Below are 22,726 nucleotides of genomic sequence, written 5' to 3' on the forward strand. Positions count from 1 at the left end.
TTAGATATTTTGATATTTAGTTGCAGTGGTAGTAGCAGCTAGTATGTCTCTAAGCATCTCAGAAGGCTTCGTTTTCAAAGGAAACATGATTTAGAAATAAGACAGCACAGGAAGTGATACAAGTATAGTGTAACAAAGTTGTATCTTATTCAAGACAGACCAGCTTTCAATGGATGGCTTACTTTATGGCATAATAATGTCTGACATTTTCAAAATGCTCTCAGATATGTGATCTCATCAGACTCATAACAACCCCAAGAGATAGGGAGTACAGGTGGTATTAACTGATATAGAAATAGAGGGAGTTGATATGGTTTACCCCAAGAATACCCAGCATGAGTCAGTATCAGAGCTGGAAATTCCTGACTCTTAACACACCGCCCCCTCATTGCCTGCTAAAGGATTATTGAGTAACTTCTTGATTCAGAGGTCAAAATGTTGAATCGACCAAATAATTATCTTGTTCTTTCGTTCCAGCTCTCAAGAACATAAAAATATGCACTACAAAATTGAGTAAGGGAGAGGGAAGAAACTCTCTCTCTCTCTCTCTCTCTCTCTCTCTCTCTCTCTCTCTCTCTCTCTTTCCACAGTAGGGTCATTGACTGGAAGCCTATATACTTTGAAAGCACGGCTCTGCTTTCACAGAATGTCTGGGGATATAGAACCCCACTACCTTGAACATCACAATAATACAGGGGCTATTCTTTCCTCACCTGGCAGAAACCACTCTGGAAGGCTACAGAAGCTGTCTTTGAGTCCACGTGTTTACAAATAAGGCTCGGCATTTTACCAAGTTAAACTTCTACCATCATATTCTCAACAGTATATTTACTAGCATCTTCCTAATAATATTTGGCAAAAAGTAAAAGTATCCCTTATAAAAATGACACCATCCCCTTCAACAAATGGAATGCTGATTTAAAGAGGAGAGAGTTAGTTTTGGATATTATCAAGTAATTGAGTGGCAAAGCAAAAGAAATAATTCGGGATTTACAAATTTCAGAAGTAGAGAGATAATTTAGGTATTGTCACAGGTACTTTTTCATTGCAAATGTTGACTTTTCCTGAGTTCCAGTCCTCAGTTGTCTCCCATCTCACTCTATACTCTCTTCCTGGGCAAGTTCGCCCACATCTACAGCTTAATTAACACTTGCATTCACATGGGTTACCCAATTTATATTTCCAGCTCAGATCTTTCTTCGGACATTCACACCAGTATATCATAATGCCCACTAAATCTCTCCTTTAGGATATCCAAAAGCCTCCTCAAACTCAACTTGTTCCTCAAGCCTGGTCCTGTTCCAGCCTTCCCTATCTCAGTGGATTGCCCTACCATTCCATCCAGTTGTACAAAGGGGTCTTTTGATGCCTCCCTGCTCCTCCCTTATTCTGAAACCTGGTTTTAGTAGGGGTTTATGGTCCAATTTTGCTTATTTTACTTCCTAACAATCTCCAGAATTCTCCCATTTCTTTCCATCTCCATTACCACATCCTACCATCACGTCTTTCCTAGATTGCTGCAATAGCTCTTAATCTACTCGCATTTACTCTGGCTCCCCTTATATCTGTTCTCTTGATTGCAGCCAGATGGTCTTTGTGTAAGAAACTCCATATCACCCTTATGGTTAAAAGCTTTCTGGTTTCCCATCACTGTTACAATAAAAACAAAACACTTTAATATAGCCTTCAAGGCTCTCGATAATCTGGCACATGCTTATTTCTTCAGTCTCATCTTGAACACCATCACTCTTTGCACTACAATCACATTTGTCTTTATGGTTTTCATGTCACCATGCTCCCTCCTGCTATGGGGCCTTGTAAAATTTTGATTTCATTGTTTGATTCATTTGTTGTTCTTTCCTTTATCACCTCTTAGTCATCCTTCAGATTTCATTTTGAGTAACTCCCTTGGGGTAGCCTTCCTTGATCCTCCTGAATAGGTCAACTCCAGCTGTTATAAGGTGTCTTAGCACTGTGTACTAGCCTTTGTAGCACTGGTCACAATCCTTTTGACATGTGTTAGTGTGATTACTTTATTATTGTCAGTCTCCCCACTAGATTGTTAGTTCTTTGAGAGCAAGAACTTACCACAGTATTTCTAGTGCCTAGCATACATTGGGTCAGCACATTGAAGAGAATACCACTTTATTAGTGCCATTAGAATAATTTAATATTTAACGATTTCTTCATTGTGAATTTTTCCCTTTTTAAATATAGTTTATTTTTAGAGCAATTTTAGGCTCATAGCAAAATTGAGCAGAAAGCACAGAGAGTTCCCATATACTCCATGCCCCAACACACATTGCCTCTCCCGCTATCGACATCCTGAACAAAAATGGTACATTTGTTACAACTGACAATCCTACGCTGACACATCATAATCACCCATAGCCCATAGTTTACATTAGGGTTCACTCTTGGTGTTGTACATTCCATGAGTTTTGATAAATGAATAATGACATATATCCACCATTACTGTATCATACACAGTATTTTCACTGTCCTAAAAATAGTCCACACTCCACCTCTTCATTCTTCCCTTCACCACACCCTGGCAACCATTGAGTTTCTTACTGTGTCCATAGTTATATCTTTTCCATAATGTTGTGTAGTTGGAATCATACAGTATGTAGCCATTTCATATTGCCTTCTTTCAATTAGCAATATGCATTTCAGGTTCCTCCATATCTTTTATTCGCTTGATAGCTCTTTTATTATTATTATTTTGTTAATGTTTTATTTATTTATTTATTTTTAAGTTTATTGGAGTAACATTGGTTAATACAACTATATAATTTTCAGATATACATTATAATTTGACATCTATATATTCTACTGTGTGATTACTATCTGGAGCCCAGTTTCCTTCAGCTACCATATATTTGATCCCCTTTATCCTGTCTAAATTTGCCTTCCTCGCCCACCCCCTACCTTCTGGTAACCACTAGACCATTGTCCATGTCCCTGAGTCTCTGTTTGTCCTGTTCATTTGTTGCTTTTAGGTTTATATCCCACATATAAGTGATATGTGATTTTCTACTTTTTCAGTCTGTTTTATTTCGCTTAGCATGATTATCTCAAAGTCCATCTATGTTGTTGCAAATGGCAATATCTCATCTCTTCTTATGGCTGAGTAATATTCCATTGTATATATGTGCCACAGCTTCTTTAGTCAATCATCTGTCACAGCATACTTTGGTTGCTTCCATGTCCTGGCCACTGTGAATAGTACTGCTGTGAACATTGGTGTGCAAATAACCTTTTTGGATATGGGTTTTCAAGTCTTTGGGGGTAAATACCCAGTAGAGGGATTGCTGGATCATATGGTAGATTCTTAGTTTCTTGAGGAACCTCCATATTGTTTTCCATAGTGGCTGTACCAATTTGCAGTCTCATCAGCAGTGTATGAGAGTTCCTTTTCCTCAGCATCCTCTCCAACATTTGTTATTACTTGTCCTGTTGATTATAGCTATTCTAACAGGTGTGAGATGCTATCTCATTGTGGTTTTGATTTGCATTTCCCTAATAGCTAGTGATGTTGAACATCCTTTCATTTGTTTGTTGGCCATTTGTATGTCTTCTTGGGAGAAGTGTCTGTTCAAGTTCTCTGCCCATTTTTTAATTGGATCATTTGGTTTTTTGTTGTTATTGAGTTATATGAGTTTGTTGTATATTTTGGATATTAGGCCCTTTGGATTGGAGGCACTGCTTACAAATATATTTTCCCATTTGGATGGTTGCCTCTTTACCTTGGTAAGGGTTTCTTTTTCTGTGCCGAAGCTTTTTACTTTGACATAGTTTCATTCATTTATTTTAGCTTTACTTTCCTTGCTTTTGAGGTCAAATTCATAAAATCCTCTTTAAGTCCAAGGTCCTTGAGTTTAGTTCCTATGTTCTTCTCTATGCAATTTATTGTTTCAGGTCTTATATTCACGTCCTTAATCCATTGTGAGTTAATTTTGGTATGTGGTAATAGACAACAGTCTAGTTTCAATCTTTTGCAGGTGGCCTTCCAGTTTTCCCAGCACCATTTATTGAAGAGGCTTTCTTTTTTCCATTGTATGTTTTTGGCTTTTTTTATTTTTGTCGAAAATTATGTGTCCATATAAATATGGGTTTACTTCTGGACTCTTGATTCTCTTCCACTGGTCCGTGTGTCTGTTTTGCTGCCAATACCATGCCATTTTGATTACTGTTGCTTTGTAGTATAATTTGAAGTGGGGCAGAGTGATGCCTCCAGTCTCGTTCTTTTTATCAGGATGGCTTTGACACTTTGGGGACTTTTGTACTTCCATACAAATCTGATGACTTTTTGTTCTATTTCTTTAAAAAATGCCAATGAGATTTTGATGGGGATTGCATTAAATCTGTATAATGTTTAGGTAATATGGCCATTTTAACTATGTTGATTCTTCCAATCCAAGAACACGAAATATCTTTCCATTTCTTTGTATCTCCTTTGATTTCTTTTAATAGAGTATTGTAGTTTTCATTTTATAGGTCCTTCACATGTTTCGTTAAATTTCTTACTAGGTATTTTGTTCTTTTTGTTGCAATTGCAAAAGGAATGATTTTTTCAACTTCTTTTTCTGACACTTCGTTATTACAATATAGGATTTTTGAACATTGATTTTGTATCCAGAAACTTTATGGTATTTGCTTATTGTTTCTAGTAGTGTTCTTGTGGAGTCCTTAGATTTTTCTATGTAGAAAATCATGTCATCTGCAAATAGTGACAGTTTAACTTCTTCATTTCCTATATGGTGCCTTTTATATCTTTCTCTTGTCTAATTGTACTTGCTAGCACCTCCAATGTTATATTGAATAACAGTGGTAATATTGGACAGCCTTGCCTTGTTCCTGATCTTAGAGGGAAGGTTTGTAGTTTTTCATGATTAAGTATAATGTTCTCTGAGGGTTTGTCATAGATGGCCTTTATTACATTAAGGTACTTCCTTTCTATACCAATTTTGTTAAGTGTTTTGATCATAAATGGATGCTGTATCTTGTCAAAGCCTTTTTCTGCATCTATTGATATGATCATATGACTTTTATTTTTTAGTTAGTTTATGTGGCGTATCACATTAATCAATTTGCGTATGTTGAACCATCCCTGTGTCTTTGGGATGAAGCCTACTTGATTGTCATGTGTAATCTTTTTAATATGTTACTGTATTCGGATCACTTGTATCTTATTTAGGATATTTGCATCTGCATTTATGAGAGATATTGGTTTGTAGTTTTATTTTTTTTGTGTTATCTTTAGCAGGTTTTGGTATCAAAGTAATATTGGCCTCATAAAATGAGTTGGGAAGTTTTGCCTCTTCTTCGATTTTTTGGAAGAGTTTGAAGAGAATAGGTATTAAATCTTCTTTGAATGTTTGGTAGAATTCACTGGTGAAGCCATCTGGTCCTGCACTTTTACTTTTTGGTAGGTTTTTGATGATTGTTTCCATTTCCATACTGCTGATTGGTCTATTTGTATTTTCCAGTTCTTCTTGATTCAGTCTAGGAAGATTGTATTTTTCTACGTACTGGTCCATTTCTTCTAGGTTATTATATTTGGTATTTTATACTTTTTCATAGTATTCTTGCATGATCCTTTGTATTTCTGCGATGTCAGTCGTAATTACCCTTCTTTCATCCTTGATTTTGTTTATTTGTGTCCTTTCTCTTTTTTCTTTAGTGAGTCTAGCCAGGGGTTTGTCAGTTTTATTAACCTTCTCAAAGAATCAGCTCTTTGTTGCATTTATTTTTTCTATTTTTTGTTGTTATTGTTTTCAATTTAATTTAATTCTGCTATAATTTTGATTATTTCTTTCCTTCTGCTGACTTTAGGCTTCATTTGTTCTTCCTCCTCTAGTGTTTTAAGATGTATCATTAGGTTGCTTATTTGGGCTCATTCTTGTTTTTGGAGATAGGCCTGCAATGATTCAGCTTTCTTTTTAACAGTACAGCATAAAAAATTCTCCTTCCATTTTATTAGTCTTTGGGTCATTTTCCCTGCCATTGGTGAGAATTCATGGGGATTCAGAAGTGTTGAATTCAGAGACAGATACAACATACCACCTGTTGAAGCCCTGAATTTACAACACCACCTCACCTTCCCACCCTGAAATGTCATTGAGCCTATTTCATCTGTTGTAAGCCAAATTTAATCTGTGAGAATTTTGGTTCACTTGTCTCAGTAGATAGTATTCCCTTTATAATCATAGGGGAATCAATTTTGTAGTGCCTCAAAGTAAATTTAGAACACGAAACTTGTAGCTTTTACCATACCAAACGGGAAAAAATAAAGTCAATTCATTTTGCCACAGAACAGGAAACATTTCACTACAGAGGCATGTTTTAAACAGCCCCCATGACCCAAACTACCTCAGTTTTGGCCTTATGGACTGAACAGACCAGAGCAGTGAGAACAAATCAGATTTTCATTAGCTCTGCCTTTCTGAAAAGCATGTTCGTTTGATATGGGCATACAATCAGTTAATGTTCTATGCCATTCAGATGTAGCATTATTATTACTTTTTTTATAATGAAGTGGATTTGGCTGGCACCTGAAACCTGCAGAAGAGGAAATGCCAAGGTGGGGAAGGGGTTGGAACAGTCATCTGCTTCTCTGACAGGTATAAATCTCTTTTATCCTGTTACAAAGCCATTTGGCACACTTTACTTCCTGACCCAACTCAATCAGGAACATTATAGGCTCCAGGGCTCGCCAAAAGCTCACCTCTCTTGACTTCAAATTACTCTAGTTCCTTGAATGCCTTCCAGGACTTCTTTTCTTATAGGAAATAGAACCAGTATTTTAGGAGACAATATTAGGCAGCACTAGAAAACATTGCAAATGTTCCCAGAGACATGCACACTGACCCACCGAGGCTAGACCTTTGACTATGACCATTTATGGCTATTTAAAATTATGATTTTGACAAGATAATTTATGTAGAACTTACCCAAGGGAGTCATGTTGCTACCAGTCCAAAGTCTGCATGCCTGACACTTTGAAAGGCCGAAACTCAAAATTTCAGAGTTTGCAGCAAGGAAAGTTTTATTGATCAGGAAGGCATCAACTGAGAAGATGAGAGACCTAGTCATTTCCATCTTAAGAAAGTATGAAGTTCAAGCTTTCTTTATGTCAAGGGAAGGGAAAATGGGAGAAGCAAGAGGTGATTGACAACTGCAGATATCTGGGCACCAGCAGGGTTCTGAGGAAGATTGTGCTAGTTGATGTGACTCTGGTCATGAGGGTTCTGCAAATATTTGATAAACGATACATACTGCCCTTATATCCTCAGGCCACAAGCAGAATTACTCTAATGATTACCAGATAGAAGCTATTAGCCTGAAGGCCATGGCAACAAAGTAGACTTGGATAAGATAGAATCAGAGTGACCTGTTCACTCTGTTACAACATTTACATCTCAAAGATGAGCCAATGCAGCCTTAAGAGCCAATATTCAAGGCCCTCGATTCACTTGCATAGATCCTGTAAGTCTCTAGGCAAAAGAAAGCACAAAGACCCAATTACCCAATCATTAGAAGAGAATGCAAATCAAACTCATTCAAAGAATGAATTGTGGGGATATTTATTTATACCCATGTAGGCCTCTTCCAAACATTAAGCAGAAGACTACCAACCAAAATGGATGTTGGTCCAGAATAATAATATGTCTTGAACACTTATTAGAGGCTCAACACATTCAAGTGCTTTATACAAATTCCCATTTAATCCTAGAACCAACCCTATGAGGAAGGTATTAATATTGACTCTACCACTCATTCACTGGGAATTGGAAGTCTGTTGCCAGATCCAGGACTCTTAACCATTCTACTACTCTGTGTGCCATTTTGAAAGTCCACTGTAAACTAAAGTGGATTAGATCAATGTTACTAAGAAGCATGAGCTGCAGAACAGTGCTGTGTCCTGAAATTTTTGTTACTAGTCTGTGATAAGATCAGTCAAAAATTGAGATTTAGCTTTCACAGACATTTATAGCAATTTAACAGTGTATTTTTTCATGTCTATTAAACCTAATTATTAAAAATTTAGGGGCTTATATTGTGTGTTTTTGGTTTTTATTTAATATCATTGTATAGTAATTTATTCTTATTGCATTTTTAAAAACCATCAGTCCATGATAAATTGGAGTTATTTTTAAAAAGGAAAACACTGGTCTTTCACTATAGTTTGAGAAGCACTGGACTAAGTAGCATATCTTCTTGATGGCCATTGTAGAAAAATAAAAAAAGGAAGATAGTGAAATTTGAACTTCTTCATGAGGTTTGTGAAAATTTTCTGTCTTATCAGCCCTCACCACTTCTCCCTGATAAATTTGTTGGGCTTCAGGAGAACAATCGATAACATCCCCTTTCCTCTTGTTAATTTGAAAGCAACTAAGACACAGACACCAAAATCAGAAAGGAGATTAAAATATCAGTTACAAAACTGAACTGGTGGACAGAGCTGAGATGTGAGACCTCAACTGTTTTCTATTTTGTCCCCCACCCCTGAATTAGGGAGCTTCACCCACCTAGTCACTGGCTCATGGGGATAAACTCAGGCCACCCACAAGCTAAGAGCAAACCACAATAAAACCCTTAGACAGAAGACCTTGAAATGGCAGAGCAGAGCATTCTCAATTTCTTCTCAAAAACTCATTACTCAGATAAGTCTTTCTTCACTTGGTTGGTGCATAATGGGGGGTGGGGATCAAGGAGAGAGATCATGGATGTCTCTCTAGTGTATGTTCCCTCGAAGGTTAAGGGAATGGAGGTTCCCCTAACTTTATTTATTTATTCATTTAATACTCACCTCTGAATAGTCTACTAAAATGCACCTAATCCCATTCTATGAGCTTCATTTTTCACATCATTTAAACAGCTCTTGAAAATCTATCTCAGACAGAAATTCTGGCTTTATCTGAAAAAGCAATAGGAAGCTGTGGAAGGATTTTAGAAATTGTGAAAAAAACATGGCGACATGAGAGACATTCCCAGATCTCTCCCCTTGAAACAACAATAAGCTGAACATCTAAAACTCAACAAACAAACACCCAAACTGCACACCAGTATGTCTGAGCATGGGATCTGCGCATAAGAGCTACCACAGGTCAGAACCCCGGGTGTTGGGCGGTGGACTGGGAGAAACAAAGAAGCTGCCACTCACAGCTGCCAGAGCTCCTTGTGGGAGGAGGGTAAGGGGAGAAGGAGCAGCGAGTTCTCTGAACGGCCCTGCCTGGGAGTGCTGTGAGCTCCACATGGCTGGCGGTTGTGCCCAATCATCAAGGCAGAAGGCAGAGAAACAGGGACAGCAGAAAAGCGAGGACAGCAGAGAAACAACAGTTGATTTTTTTCCAGCTGTGGATGCAAAACTGAGGCTGAGCTGCAGCCTCCAACCTCCAACCCAGAGGGCCCCTCCCCGCATACCTTTCGAGATGGAATGCCGTGGAGCCCCAGGGGAATCTGAGCAAACACTACCGAAACTGTCACTAACACTGACAGAAACTGAGACTGGGGGTAGCGAGCATGATTAAACATCTATAAGGGGGAAAAAAAGACATTATTAAGACTTTATATAAAGCAGAGGTCCAAAAGGCTTAGGCACCACTTACTGGAAACCAAAAGAAAATCTATCTCAGCCAGATAAGTCTTGAGAAAGTGGCTGTAATTTCTCATTCAGACTCCTTTGCTCAACACTCTGATAAAAGCATTTACCTTCTTATTTGCACTAAGCGAAAATATGTAATTTATTTAATTAATATAAATCATTAATTTTTCAAGTTCTGAGTTTATTTACTGTAATTCTACCATGGAATTATCTACACCATTATAATTCCCATGAGGCCAGGAGATCACGTATGTGCTTATTGATTTGCTACAGCTCAGTGTACCAATAGGTTTTTTTTTTCTAACACATGTATTTTTTAAAATATTAGTTTTAGGTATATAGTACAATGGCTAGACATTTATGTAATTTATAAAATGATCCCTCCACTTACTCCAGCACCCATCTGGCACTATATACCACCATTAAAATAATATTGGCTATATTTCTTATGCTGTATTCTACATCCCTGTGACTGTTTTGCAACTACTAATTTGTACTTCTTCATCCCTTCACCTTTTTCACCCAAGCCCCCAAACCCCCATCACTCTAGCAATCACCAGATTGTCTCTGTATCAGTGAGTCTATTTTTGTTTAGTTCACTCATTTCTTTTGTTCCTTAGATTCCGCATATAAGTGACATATGGTAATTATCTTTCTCTATCTGACTTATTTAGCTCAGCATAATACCCTCTAGGTCTATCCATGTCATTGCAAATGATAAAATTTCATTTTTTACAGCTGAGTAATATTCTACTGTATATATGTACTATAACTTCTTTATCCAATTGTCTATTGACAGGCATTCACACTGCTTCCATATCTTAGCTATTGTGAATAGTGCTGCTGTGAACATAGGGGTGCATAGATCTTTACAAACTAGTGTTTTGGTTTTCTTTGGATAAATACTCAGAAGTGCAATTGCTGGGTCAAAAGGTAGTTCTATTTTTAATTTTATGAGGAACCTCCAAATCCTTTTCCATTGTGGCTGTACTAATTTGCAATCCTACCAACAGTGTACGACGATTCCCTTTTCTCCACATCCTTACCAACAATTGTTGTTTTTTGATTTATTGATGATAGCCAATCTGACAGGTGTAAGATGATATCTCATTGTAGCTTTAATTTGCATTTCTCTGATAATTAGCGACCTTGAGCATCTTTTCATATGTCTATTGGCTATCTGCATTTCCTCTTTGGAGAAGGATCTGTTTAGATCTTCTGCCCATTTTTTAATTATTATTTGTTTTGTTGTTGCTGAATTGTATGAGTTCTTTATATATTTTGGATATTAACCTCTTATCAGAGGTATCATTAGCGAATATCGTCTCCCAATCAGTCAGTTGTCTTTTTGTTTTGTTGATGGTTTTCTTTGCTGTACAAAACCTTTTTTGTTTGGCGTAGTCTCATTTGTTTATTTTTTCTTTTGTTTCTCTTGCCCGGGAAGATATAACCAAAAATAAATTACTGTTAGTAATGTCAGAGAATTTACTGCCTATGTTTTCTTTTATAAGTATTATGGTTTTGGGCCTTACATTTAAGTCTTTAATCCATTTTGAGTCTATTCTTGTATACGGTGTAAGAAGGTGGTCCAATTTTTTTTTTTTTTTTTGCATGTACCTGTCCAATTTTCCCAACACCACTTATTAAAGAGACTGTCTTTGCATCATTGTATATTCTCGCCTCCTTTGTCATATGTTAAGTTAGCGTATAGGCATGGATTTGTTTCTGGGTTCTCTATTCTGTTCCATTGACCAATGTGTCTGTTTTTATGTTAGTACCATGTTGTTTTGATTACTGTAGGCTCATAGTATAGTTTGATATCAGTTAATGTGATACTTCTAACTTTGTTCTTCTTTCTCAAGATTGCTGTGGCTATTCGGGGCCTTTTATGGTTCCATATAAATTTTAGGATTATTTGTTCTAGCTCCTTGAAAAATGTCATTTGTATTTTGATAGGAATTGCATTGAATCTACAGATTGCTTTGGATAGTATGGCCATTTTAATGATGTTGATTCTTCCTACCCGTGAGCACAGTATATGCTTCCATTTATTTGTATCTTCTTCAATTTATTTTTTCAATGATTTACAATTTTCTGAGAACAGGTCTTTTACTTCTTTAATTAAATTGATTCCTAGGTATTTTATTGCTTTTGATGCAATTGTAAAAGGGATATTTTCTTAATTTCTCTTTCTGAGAGTTCATCATTGGTGTATAAAAATATAACCAACTTCCAAATATTAATTTTGTATCCTGCTACTTTACTGAATTCATTGATAGTTCTAACAGTTTTTTGGTGGAATCTTTAGGGTTCTCTATATATAGTATCATGTCATCTGCATATAATGACAGTATTACTTCTTCCTTTTCAATTTGAATGCCTTTTATTTCTCTTTCTTGTCTGATTGCTGTAGCTAGGACTTCCAACATTATGTTGAATAGAAGTGGTGAAAGTGGGCATCCTTGTCTTGTTCTTGATCTTAAAGAAAATGCTGTTATCTTTTCCCCATTGAGTGTGATGTTAGCTACAGGTTTGTGATATACAGCCTTTATTATGTTGAGGTATGTTCTCTCTATTACCACTCTGCTGAGTTTTTATCATAAATGGATGCTGGATTTTGTCGAATGCTTTTTTTGCATCTATTGATATGCTTATTTGATTTTTATCTTTCAATTTGTTAATGTGGTATATAATATTAACTGATTTTCAGATATTGTATCAACTTCTCATCCCAGGAATAAATCCCACTGGATCATGGTATATGATATTTTTAATGTCTTCTTGAATTTGGTTTACTAATATTTTGTTGAGGATATTTGCATCAATGTTCATCAGGGATATTTGCCTATAGTTTTCTATTTTATACTGTCTTTGTCTGGTTTTCGAATCAGGGTAAAGGTGGCTTCATAAAAAGACTTAGGGAACCTTCCCTCCTCTTGAATTTTTTGGAACAGTTTGAGAAAAATAGGTGTTAATTCTTCTTTGAATGTTTGGTAAAATTCACCTATGAAGTGATCCAATCCAGAACTTCTGTTTTTTTGAAAGTATTTTGATTACTGATTTGATTTCCTTGGTGGTAATGGGTCAGTTGAGATTTTCCGTTTCTTGCTGACTTAGTCTAGGGAGATTGTACGTTTTTAGGAATGTATCCATTTCTTCCAGATTGCCCATATTGTTGGCATATAATTGCTCGTAGTATTTTTGTATACTCGTTTATATTTCTGTGGAGTCCATAGTTACTTTTCCTCTTTCATTTCTGCTTTTATTTATTTGGGTCCTCTCTCTCTCTCTCTCTCTCTCTCTCTCTCTCTCTCTCTCTCTCTCTCTCTCTCTCTTTCTCTCGTCTGGTTAAAGGTTTATCATTTTGGTTATCCTTTTAAAGAACCAGCTCTTGGTTTCATTGATTTTTATATTGTTTTTCTAGACTCTATTTCACTGATTTCTGCTCTAATCTTTATTATTTCCTTCCTTTCTTTCACTTTGTGCTTTGTTTGCTGTTCTTTTTCTAGTTCTTTTAAGTGTAAGGTTAGATTGTTTATTTGAGATTTTTCTTGTTTCTTGAGGTAGGCCTCTAATTGCTATGAATTCTCTCTTAGGACTGCTTTCCCTGTGTTCCATAGATTTTGAGATGGCGTGTTTTCATTTCACTTGTCTCTAGGTATCTTTTGATTTCTTCTTTGATCTCATTGTTAACCCATTCATTATTTAGTAGCATGTTGTTTAGCCTCCATGTGTTTATGTATTTTCTTGTCTTTTTCTTGTAGTTGATTTCTAGTTTCATACCATTGTGGTCGGAGAAGACACTTGATATGATTTCAGTCTCTTAAATTTATTGATTCTTCTTTTGTGATATAACATGGGGTCTCTCCTGGGAAATGTTCCACATGCAGTTGAGAAGAATGTATATTCTGCTGGTTTGGGGTGAAATACCCTAAAGATATCAAATTCATCTGGTCTAGTATGTAATTTAAGGCTGCTGTTTCCTTGTTGATTTTCTGTCTGGAAGAACTGTTCATTGGTGTCAATGGGGCGTTAAAGTCTCCTACTATGAGTGAATTACTGTTGACATCTTCCTTTATATTGATCAATAATTGATTTATATATGAAGATGCTCCTATGTTGGGTGTGTATATGTTTACTAGGGTTATATCTTCTTGTTGTATTGATCACTTTATCATTACATAATGCTCTTCTTTGTCTCTTATTATAGCTTTTCTTTTAAAGCCTATTTTCTCTGATATAAGTGTTGCTACCCCAAATTTTTTTCATTTCCATTTGTGTTAAATATCTTTTCCTATCCCTTTACTTTCTGTCTCTGTGTGTCTTTTGATCTGAAGTGGATCTCTTATAGATAGCATATGTATAGATCTTGTTTTCTTAACCATTCAGCTACTTTATGTCTTTTAATTGGAGCATTTAATTCATTTACATTTAAAGTGATTATTGATAGGTACATAGCTACTGTCATTTTATTATTCATATTTATTTGTTTTTACCCCTTCCTTTTTTTTCAGAGGTCCCTTTAATGTTTCTTGTTATACTGGCTTGTTGGTGATGAATTTCTTTAGTTTTTTTTCCTGTCTGGGAAGCTTTTTATCTCACCTATTTTACTTGATAGCCTTGCTTGGTTGTAGTTTCTGTTTATCATCACTTTGAATATTTCATGTCAATCCCTTCTGGCCTGCAAAGTTTCTGTTGAAAAATCAGCTGATGTTCTTATGGGAATACACTTGTAAATAACTACCTGCCTTTCACTTGCTGCTTTTAAGATTCTCTGTTTTTAACCTTTGGCATTTTAATGATGATGTGTCTTGGTATGGGTCTGTTTGGATTCCCCTTGTTTGGGACTCTTTGTGTTCCCTGAACTTGTATGTCTATTTCCTTTGCCAGATTAGAGAAGTTTTCTGTCATTATTATTTTATTTTATTTTTTTAGGTGAGGTAACCCTTGGTTGACCTCACAGATTGCAAGGACCTTGTCAGCTTACAATCCCTTATTTTTTTATTTTTTTATTTTTTAATGCCTACAGCACCTGGTCTTCCTAGGTGGTCTCCCATTCAAGTACTAACCAGACCTGACTCTGCTTAGCTGCCTGTCATTATTACTTTAAATAGGTTCTCAATCCCTTGCTCTCTCTCCTCCTTCTTGTCCATATGTTGGTGTATGTGATGTTCCAAAATTGTTCTTAAATTTTCCTCAAAAAAAAATTTCTTTTTTTGCTGTTTCGATTGGGTGCTTTCTGCTACCTTGTCTTCCAACTCGCTCATTCAGTCCTGTGCTTCATCTAGTCTATTGTTGATTCCGTCTAGTGCATTCTTCATTTCAAGTATTGTATTCTTCATTTCTGACTGGTTATTTTTTATGGTTTCTATGTGCTTTTTTATGCTTCCTATATCTCTGTTGAAGTTCTCACTGAGATCATCTATTCTTTCCTTATGTTTATTGAACATCTTTATAACCAGTGTTTTGAATTCTGCCTCTGGTAGTTTGCTTGCCTCCATTTCATTTAGTTTTCCCCACTCTGGACTTTTCTCATGTTGTTTCATTTGTAACATGTCGGTTTTCTCATTTTAATTGCATCTCTATGTTCATTTCTATGTGTTAGGAAGGTATGTTACGTCTCCCAGCCTTGGCCAGGTGGCCTTATGTAGTAGATGTCCTGTGTGGCCCAGTGGCACAGTCTCTCTGATTACCTGCACCAGGGACTCAGTGTGTTCTTTGTGTGGTGTGTGTGTTCTTTTGTTGTAGCTAAGCCTTGATCGCTGTTAGAATGTCAGTAAATTCACTCTTAGGCTGACTGGCTGTCAGGATTGGCCACACCCACAGCAGCTGCTGTGTCGGGGCTGACCCCATGGAGTGGGATTCGCCCCAGCAGTCTCATGTACCTGTTGAGACCGCCCTTTGGGTGTGCAGCTTATGGGGCTAGTCAAGTGGTGTTCTGTTGTAGTCTGATGCCAATCTCTGGGTATCTTGGTTCTGGAACCCCTTGAGAGGGACTCCTATGTAGGTCAACATCAGCCACTGCTTTTGATTAATCAAGGCTACCTGGTAGGAGCTACAAAGCAATCCATGAATGGTTGCTGCTAGTGCTAGATCTAGAGGCAAGCGAGAGAGACCACCCTGCAAACTGAGGTGGGATAACCCCAGTATTGACCTTGGAAGGCTCAGCAGAAGGACCAGTGTACCTCAAGGCCTGAGGCTGTCTGCCAGTTCCCTGTAAGTCTCCACAGCTATAAGAGCCATTGGTTGGTATGGGAGTTGTGTGGGGTAGGGACCCTGGAGTAACCATTGTAAATCACACAGATTTCACTTGGCCAATGCAGTGGCATGAGCCGATTCCATTAGGGCAATGCAGATTCTTGCCAGTGCTGAGCCTACGGGCTCCTGCAAATTCACAAATCACAATGAGGCCAGCCACTGTCCACTTTGGGCCCGCAGACCCCAGTGATCCACCCAAGGAACACTGCAGTTTGAGCTGGTAACAGTGGCCCGCCATTAAAAGTCTTCTCCATAATGTGCAGGCTGCTTGCAGGCTAAGGGCTGCTGCCTGCCCATGAATGCATGGCCCAGAGAAGGTGCAAAGTGGGGCTGGCTGCCTGGCAATGGGTCCACCACAGGTAGTTTGTGGGTTGGGTCAGGTGGGGGTCTCAGGGAGACACGGGGTTGAGCAGCCGATCTCACTGGGTCAATGCAGCTTTAGAATTGGCTGTATCAGGGGAGGGCTCAATCTAGGCAAGATGGCATCTATCTGTAGACTTCCCCGGAGGAGTACCTGACAAAAAAGCAATGGCACCTGGCTCTCCAATCCTCATTCTAGCATTATACAACTCAGTCTTTATGCATATATTTCTTGTACCTCCTGAGTTACTGACCCTCCACCAGAGCCCAGGGCAAGTATCTAAGAGCGAGTGAATCTGTGTGTGGGTCCTTTAAGGGAGGCATCTGGGTTTTCAGTTTTCTTCCATCTCATCCAGACAGCCAGAATTCCCACTGACTTTTACAGTCCAATTTGGTGGGAACTTCTTTTCCCCAGACCGGAACCCTGGGCTGGGGAGTCCCTGTGTGGGGCTAGGGCCCCTCATTCCTTCAGGAGGGACTCTGTAACCCTGCTTCCCTCATGGTGCTTGACCACCATGCAAGGGTGTGGGGGCAGCCTGTTTCGCATGTCCACCCCACCTATCACTCTGAACATGGCTTTTTTTATATCCTCAGATGTATATGTTATGATCAGCTAGACTTCAGGTGGTTCTCCAAGTTGTTTGTTTTATAATTTGGTTGTAATTTTAATGCTGTTGTGGAAGGAGGTGAACCCTGTTTTTACCTAGCATGCCATCTTGACTGGAACTCATTCAATAGGTATTTAATGACTGCTTTGATCCCAAGGATGATGAGGATGCAGATGGCTAAAAGACGTTACCCTTGGCCATTTGCATTTAAGTACTTAACCTTGGATAATAGACAAGTTTTCCCATTTCTATTCTTGTTTTCTGGTAATACCTGATTTGCAACATTTTTCTCAGCCCATTAGTTCTCAGCCAAATGCTTTCTACAATATATTAACATTAGGAAAATTAGATGCCTCTTATATAATATGGCTTGACTTTTTGAAATTAAATTCTGTAATGTAATTCTTGGTATATTTGTATTGTTAAATACTGTTACGGGACCATCACAACTCTGTGGTGTGGTCAATTTTGTGTTCTAATGCTTTCAGTTTTCCTTTCCTGCCCTCCTTGTCACTTATTCTCCTTCCAAGTGCCTAGAGCTCCCATAGCACTTCCAGTGGCATTTTCCAGAAATGCCCTCATGGCATCCTTCTCAGGCATGCCATCTCTGCCTGCATTCTTGACCTTTTCTTCCCAATCTTTAATTAGTCCTCTTTAAAATATCCTGTTGCAATTTAGCATGCGCCTTCTGGAGCCAACTCTCCAAAGAAGTAACATCAATGGTGGGAAAGTCATAAATTAAGGCAGATTATTAAGGGGACATCTGGGAGCAGGGAGTCTTTTAATCATCCTTCAGATTACACCATGTAGGTGGCTGCCTCCATGTAAGTCCAAGTCTATGCATTACTATTTGCATCACCTCATATAAGTACATAATTATATTTTAAGGGATGGCTATATATTCACATATATGGATATCAATACAATTTTCATAAGTGCATGTCTATGCAAATCCCTCATTAGAACAAATATCTTCCTTACTCACCTGGTACACCTACTTTCTGGCAGTAGGGAAAGTGTATCCACATTGATCTCATAAAATTAATTACTACTTTCTTTTAAAAAAAAAAAAAGCTTTGCTAGATATAAACTTAATTAAATGGTGATCTCAATTTCTGAGTCTAGGTGCTATAAAATTTGGCAGCCTGGAATGTACCCACCATCATCTACCACTTAGCAACTTGGAAACCCCACCTTTAAGCCTCCTTTGAACTCAAAACTGGTTTGGCTTAGAGCAGACCTCTCTGAATGACTCTTTTTAGCACAAACTGCTTTCTTTACACTTGATTAGGTTCCTGGTCCTAAGAAGCTCCATAACTTTGGAGCTCAAGGAATGGTGCCAGGTATCACTAACACCTATCTCAAACCCTGTGGCCTTGTACCATTTGTATTCTGTTTATGGCTATAACTCTGGTAAATAGGAAAACTCATAATAAACAGAAAAGATTACTGCATTTCTCCAACAGAAACTATCCACTGTTTAGAGCCGATTCTGCCAGGTTATTTGATTTCAGTCTTTCATTTTTGTTGAGCTGTTTTAAAACTCTGCAAGTTCTTTATAACTGGTAGCCGTGAAAAATAATTCTTGTCCATAGACATGCAAATAAATTGTTTGGTGGTGCTTCAGTTGACTGCCCTCCCTTCTCCCCATGGAAAAAGCCAGTTTCACATTTATTTTTAAATTAATTCCAACTTTTCTTTACTCCATAAAATGTGTGCATCTTTGACTACTCCTTTGAACTGGTTGTAGCATCTTACAAGTCCTCTAATTAATAATGAGTTAAATAAAATCTTTAACACATGTCCGTTTTATATCTCTATGTGAGTCATAATCAACAGGTGTGTAAGCTCCTTGTATGCAGAGGCTCTGCAGGAGCTGGAATGGCAAGTTGCTTCCACTTACTGGCTCTAGACCTTGGACAAGTTACTTATCACTCTGTGCATTACGATCCCCCTATGGGCTAGAATAAGAACGCCTTCTCTGCCTACCTGAAGGGCCTATATAAGAACCGTAGAAACTAGAAAGTGTTAAATGTAGAGTCTTTACTTTTTACCCCTTCTGCCAGAGTAAACGTTGCCCACACTTTGACTCAACATGATACTCCCTGTACCATATGAAATCTTCTTTGCCTGCTTTAGCCACACTGTTGTTATCCTTCTCTAAATTCATATTGTACTTATATAATTTTATATGAGCAATGTCATATCAATCATTATTTATTCCTGTCTAAGGATTTCATGTGTGTTAATTTCATCTGGTCAGATCAATTGTAAACTTCTTTAGGGCCAGGGCAATGCTTTGCATTCTCTGTTGTATCTATCAGTGTTATTTCCCTGATAGGATAGATTCTTTGATTAAAATGGAATATGGTTCTGAATAAACATGGTATCTACCTTGCAAAGCCTTCGCCAAATTGTATTATTACTTTTTAATTAGTGTTATCTATTATTAGTATGCACTCAATTGAAGATGATTTCTACAATCACTATCAATCAGGAATTCAGAAAAGAAGGCAGAATGAGAAAAAGGATAGCTCATTTTAATTGAACTATTACTATTTGGCACTATTGTAAAACCTTTACATATTTCAATACACTTGAGATTCACAACAACCCTATGAGGTAGGTACTGTTATTATCCTCCATTTTAAAAATGAAGAAATTAAGACAGAAAGATTAAATAATTTGCTCTAAGATCACCCAGCTAGAGAGTCAAGACTAGATCTAGATTCTGTGCCATTAACAACTATGCTAAGAAGAAAAGTAGTATACAAAAGAGTTTTTTGGGGAAGTGAGTTTTACATTATTTTTATATGTAGTCTTTCTGACTGTGAGAACAGGAATTACAATAAGAAAGTAGAAATAAGGAATAAAGGAAGATGTTAACAAGAAAATAAAACAACAATAATGATAATGGTCAGGGCACCTTGCACATATGTGACCTCAGGCAAGTCGTTTGATTTCTTAGTAAGATTGTTGTAGGTATGATATGAGATAATTTATGTAAAGTATATAAAGGAATGCCTGGTACATAACAAGGCCTCAATAAATGATATTGTTATTATTTTTAATTGGTATTACCTATTACTGTGATTAAACTCAGTAGACGGAGACAGCTTATTTTATTATTGTCATGGTCTAGAATTTTACCCTACTTGCAAGCTAACAATTTAGCTTGCTACAGGTTCATGGATGCTGGAAGAAGACATAAGACTGCTGGTTCAGTGATAAAGGATTGTACTTCCAGAACAGTAAGCAACATGAGCATCTACATATGTGCATTGATTCCCTTTGCCCTCAATTCCCATAGGAATGACAACTGGGAACCAAGGTATATGCTGAGAATCATTGTTGAAGACCAATGAGCTTGAGTAATTCATAGCTTTTACAGTAAGCAGTAAGCAAGCCTGCTCTTTGTCAAGTAAGAGATATTGCCTCATCTCTCAAGAAAACACAACTCTGAAAAATGGCCCAGGTAAAGAGCAGTCAGGACTTCTCATTTATTAGGTAAATCTAGTAAGAGCATGTAGGGACACACAGGGACTATGGCAGATTGCTTTTCACAACAATTATCATCACCACCACCACCATCATCATCATCATCATCATCATCATCGTCATAATCATCATCATCATCAATTACTATTATGACTCAGAATAAAGGAAGGTGACTTCTGATCTTGTTTTTCTCTGTTTGTATCTACACACATTCCATAATACACCTTCTCACTCTAGATTCTGAATTTGGTCTTTTGAGAGATTACATAATAACTCAAGTAAAAAAAGAGTCTATCCTTAGCTCCTTCAATTTCTTTTTCATGACTGCAGACTTAGGCTGCTCCCACTCTTGCTTCTTATTTTATATCAACTTGAGACATCATACAGACTTTTCCTTTTCTTCCTTCTCCTGCATTAAGGCATCTTGAAAAGCATAAGTTTTGTAGATCTATTACAGGCATGCTACCTTCCAGCATAATATCTTAGTCTGCAAGCTTTGTTTTTCCACATGGATTTAACTAAAGTATCACTTTTTAGGCACGATGTGGTTTTCTCCAAAATGAGCTTTGGAAAGTTATGATCAACATAAATTTTATTGGGCTACCTGAAACAGCCATCTACATTTCAGTGGATGTTGAACATTTCTAGCGCTATTAAGTTACAATATCCACCAAAAATGCCTTTCTAAATCAGAATCAAAAAGTATCAGTAGGGTAAGAGAATTTAGATGGTGACTGCATTAGTTTGTTAGGTCTGTTGTACAAAAGTAACACAACAGAAATTTATTCTCTCACATGCCAAAGCCCCTAGGAGAGGATTCTTCCTTGTCTCTAGGAACCCCAGGCATTCCTTGGCTTACAACTTCATAACCCTAATCTCTCCTTCCATCTTCACATGGAGTTCTCCCTGTGTGTCTATTCTTATAAAGACACCAGTCATACTGAACTAAATGTCTACCTTACTCCAAAATGACCTCATATTAACTAATTGCATTTGCAATGAACTTATTTCCATATAAAGTCACATTCTGAGGTACTGCTTCTTTTTTATGGTTTCTATGAACCTTTTTTATGCTTACTATTTCTTTGTTGAAGTTCTCATTAAGTTCCTTGAGCATCCTAATAACTAGTGTTTTAAACTTTGTGTCCTTGTTTCCATTTCATTTACTTCTTTTTTCTGGAATTTTCTCCTATTCTTTCATTTGAGACACGTTTCTTTGTTTCCTCATTTGGCTGCTTCTCTGTGTTCATTTCTATGTATTAGGTAGATCTTCTATGTTTTCCAGTCTTGGCAGGGTGTCCTATGTAGTAGGTGTCCTATGGGTACAGTCCTCTTGGTCACTTGAGCTGGATGCTCTAGGAGTGTCCCTTGTGTGGTTTGTATGTGCCCTCCTGTTGTAGTTGAGCCTTGGTTGTTGTTGGCACATCAGAGGGTAGAATTGACCTTCAAGTTTACTGGCTGTGAGGAGTTGTCACGACCACTGCATATGAGCTGCTGTGTGGGCACTGGCCCCATGGAGTAGGATTCACTCCAGTGGGCTCTGGTGCCTCCCAAGACTGCCCTTTGGGTGTGCCACTTGTGGAGCTAATTGGGAAGTGCTCTATTGGGTTTTGAAGCTGGCCACTGCGTGTATTGGTTCTGGGGCCCCTAGGTAGGTCAGCAACTGCCTGTGATTGGCTCAGGGCTACATGGCAGGAGCTACAAAGCAATCCACAGTTAATCACTGCCTGTTGTGAACCTGGAGGTATATAGGAGAGGCCATACTGAGAAATGAGGCTGGCTGCCATCAGTATAGGGGCCTAGGGCAGCTCAGCAAAAGGCCCAGGGTACCCTGAGGCCTGCCACCACCTGCTGGCTGTCCGTTAGGCTGAGTCGCTGAAAGAGCCTCAGGTGGTATGCAAGGTGGGTGATGTGGGGTCTCAGGCAGTCACCAGGGCAGGGCGAGTGGTATTCAACAGGTTAATTCAGGTTCAGATTTGGCATCAGTGCTGAGCCTGGGGCCACTTTGTAAAAGGCTTAGGACACATTGAGGCCAGCCACCTGCCTGAGGCCCATGGACCCCTGAGAGCTGTCCAAGAAAGACTACAGTGTAGACCAACACTGATGCCCACTAGCTGCTGAACGAGCCTCAGGCAATGTACTGGATGGATGGAGCCAGCTCCCAGTGGATTGCTAATGTGGGGCAAGCAGAGTTCACCAGGCCAATGCAGATTCAGACTTGGCCATGTGGAAGGAGGGTTCACCATAGAAAAGATGGCACCCACCCACCAGCTACAAGGGAGGAGGACTTAAAACAGGGACAATGGTGGCTGTCCCTCCAGCTCTCACCCTGAAGCCACACAACTCAGTCTGTTACTGTATGTCTCTGGCACTTCTCAAGGCATCGTCCCTC

This window comes from Pteropus vampyrus, unplaced genomic scaffold (assembly GCF_000151845.1).
Source record: "Pteropus vampyrus isolate Shadow unplaced genomic scaffold, Pvam_2.0 Scaffold244, whole genome shotgun sequence".
Taxonomy (NCBI): Eukaryota; Metazoa; Chordata; class Mammalia; order Chiroptera; family Pteropodidae; genus Pteropus; species Pteropus vampyrus.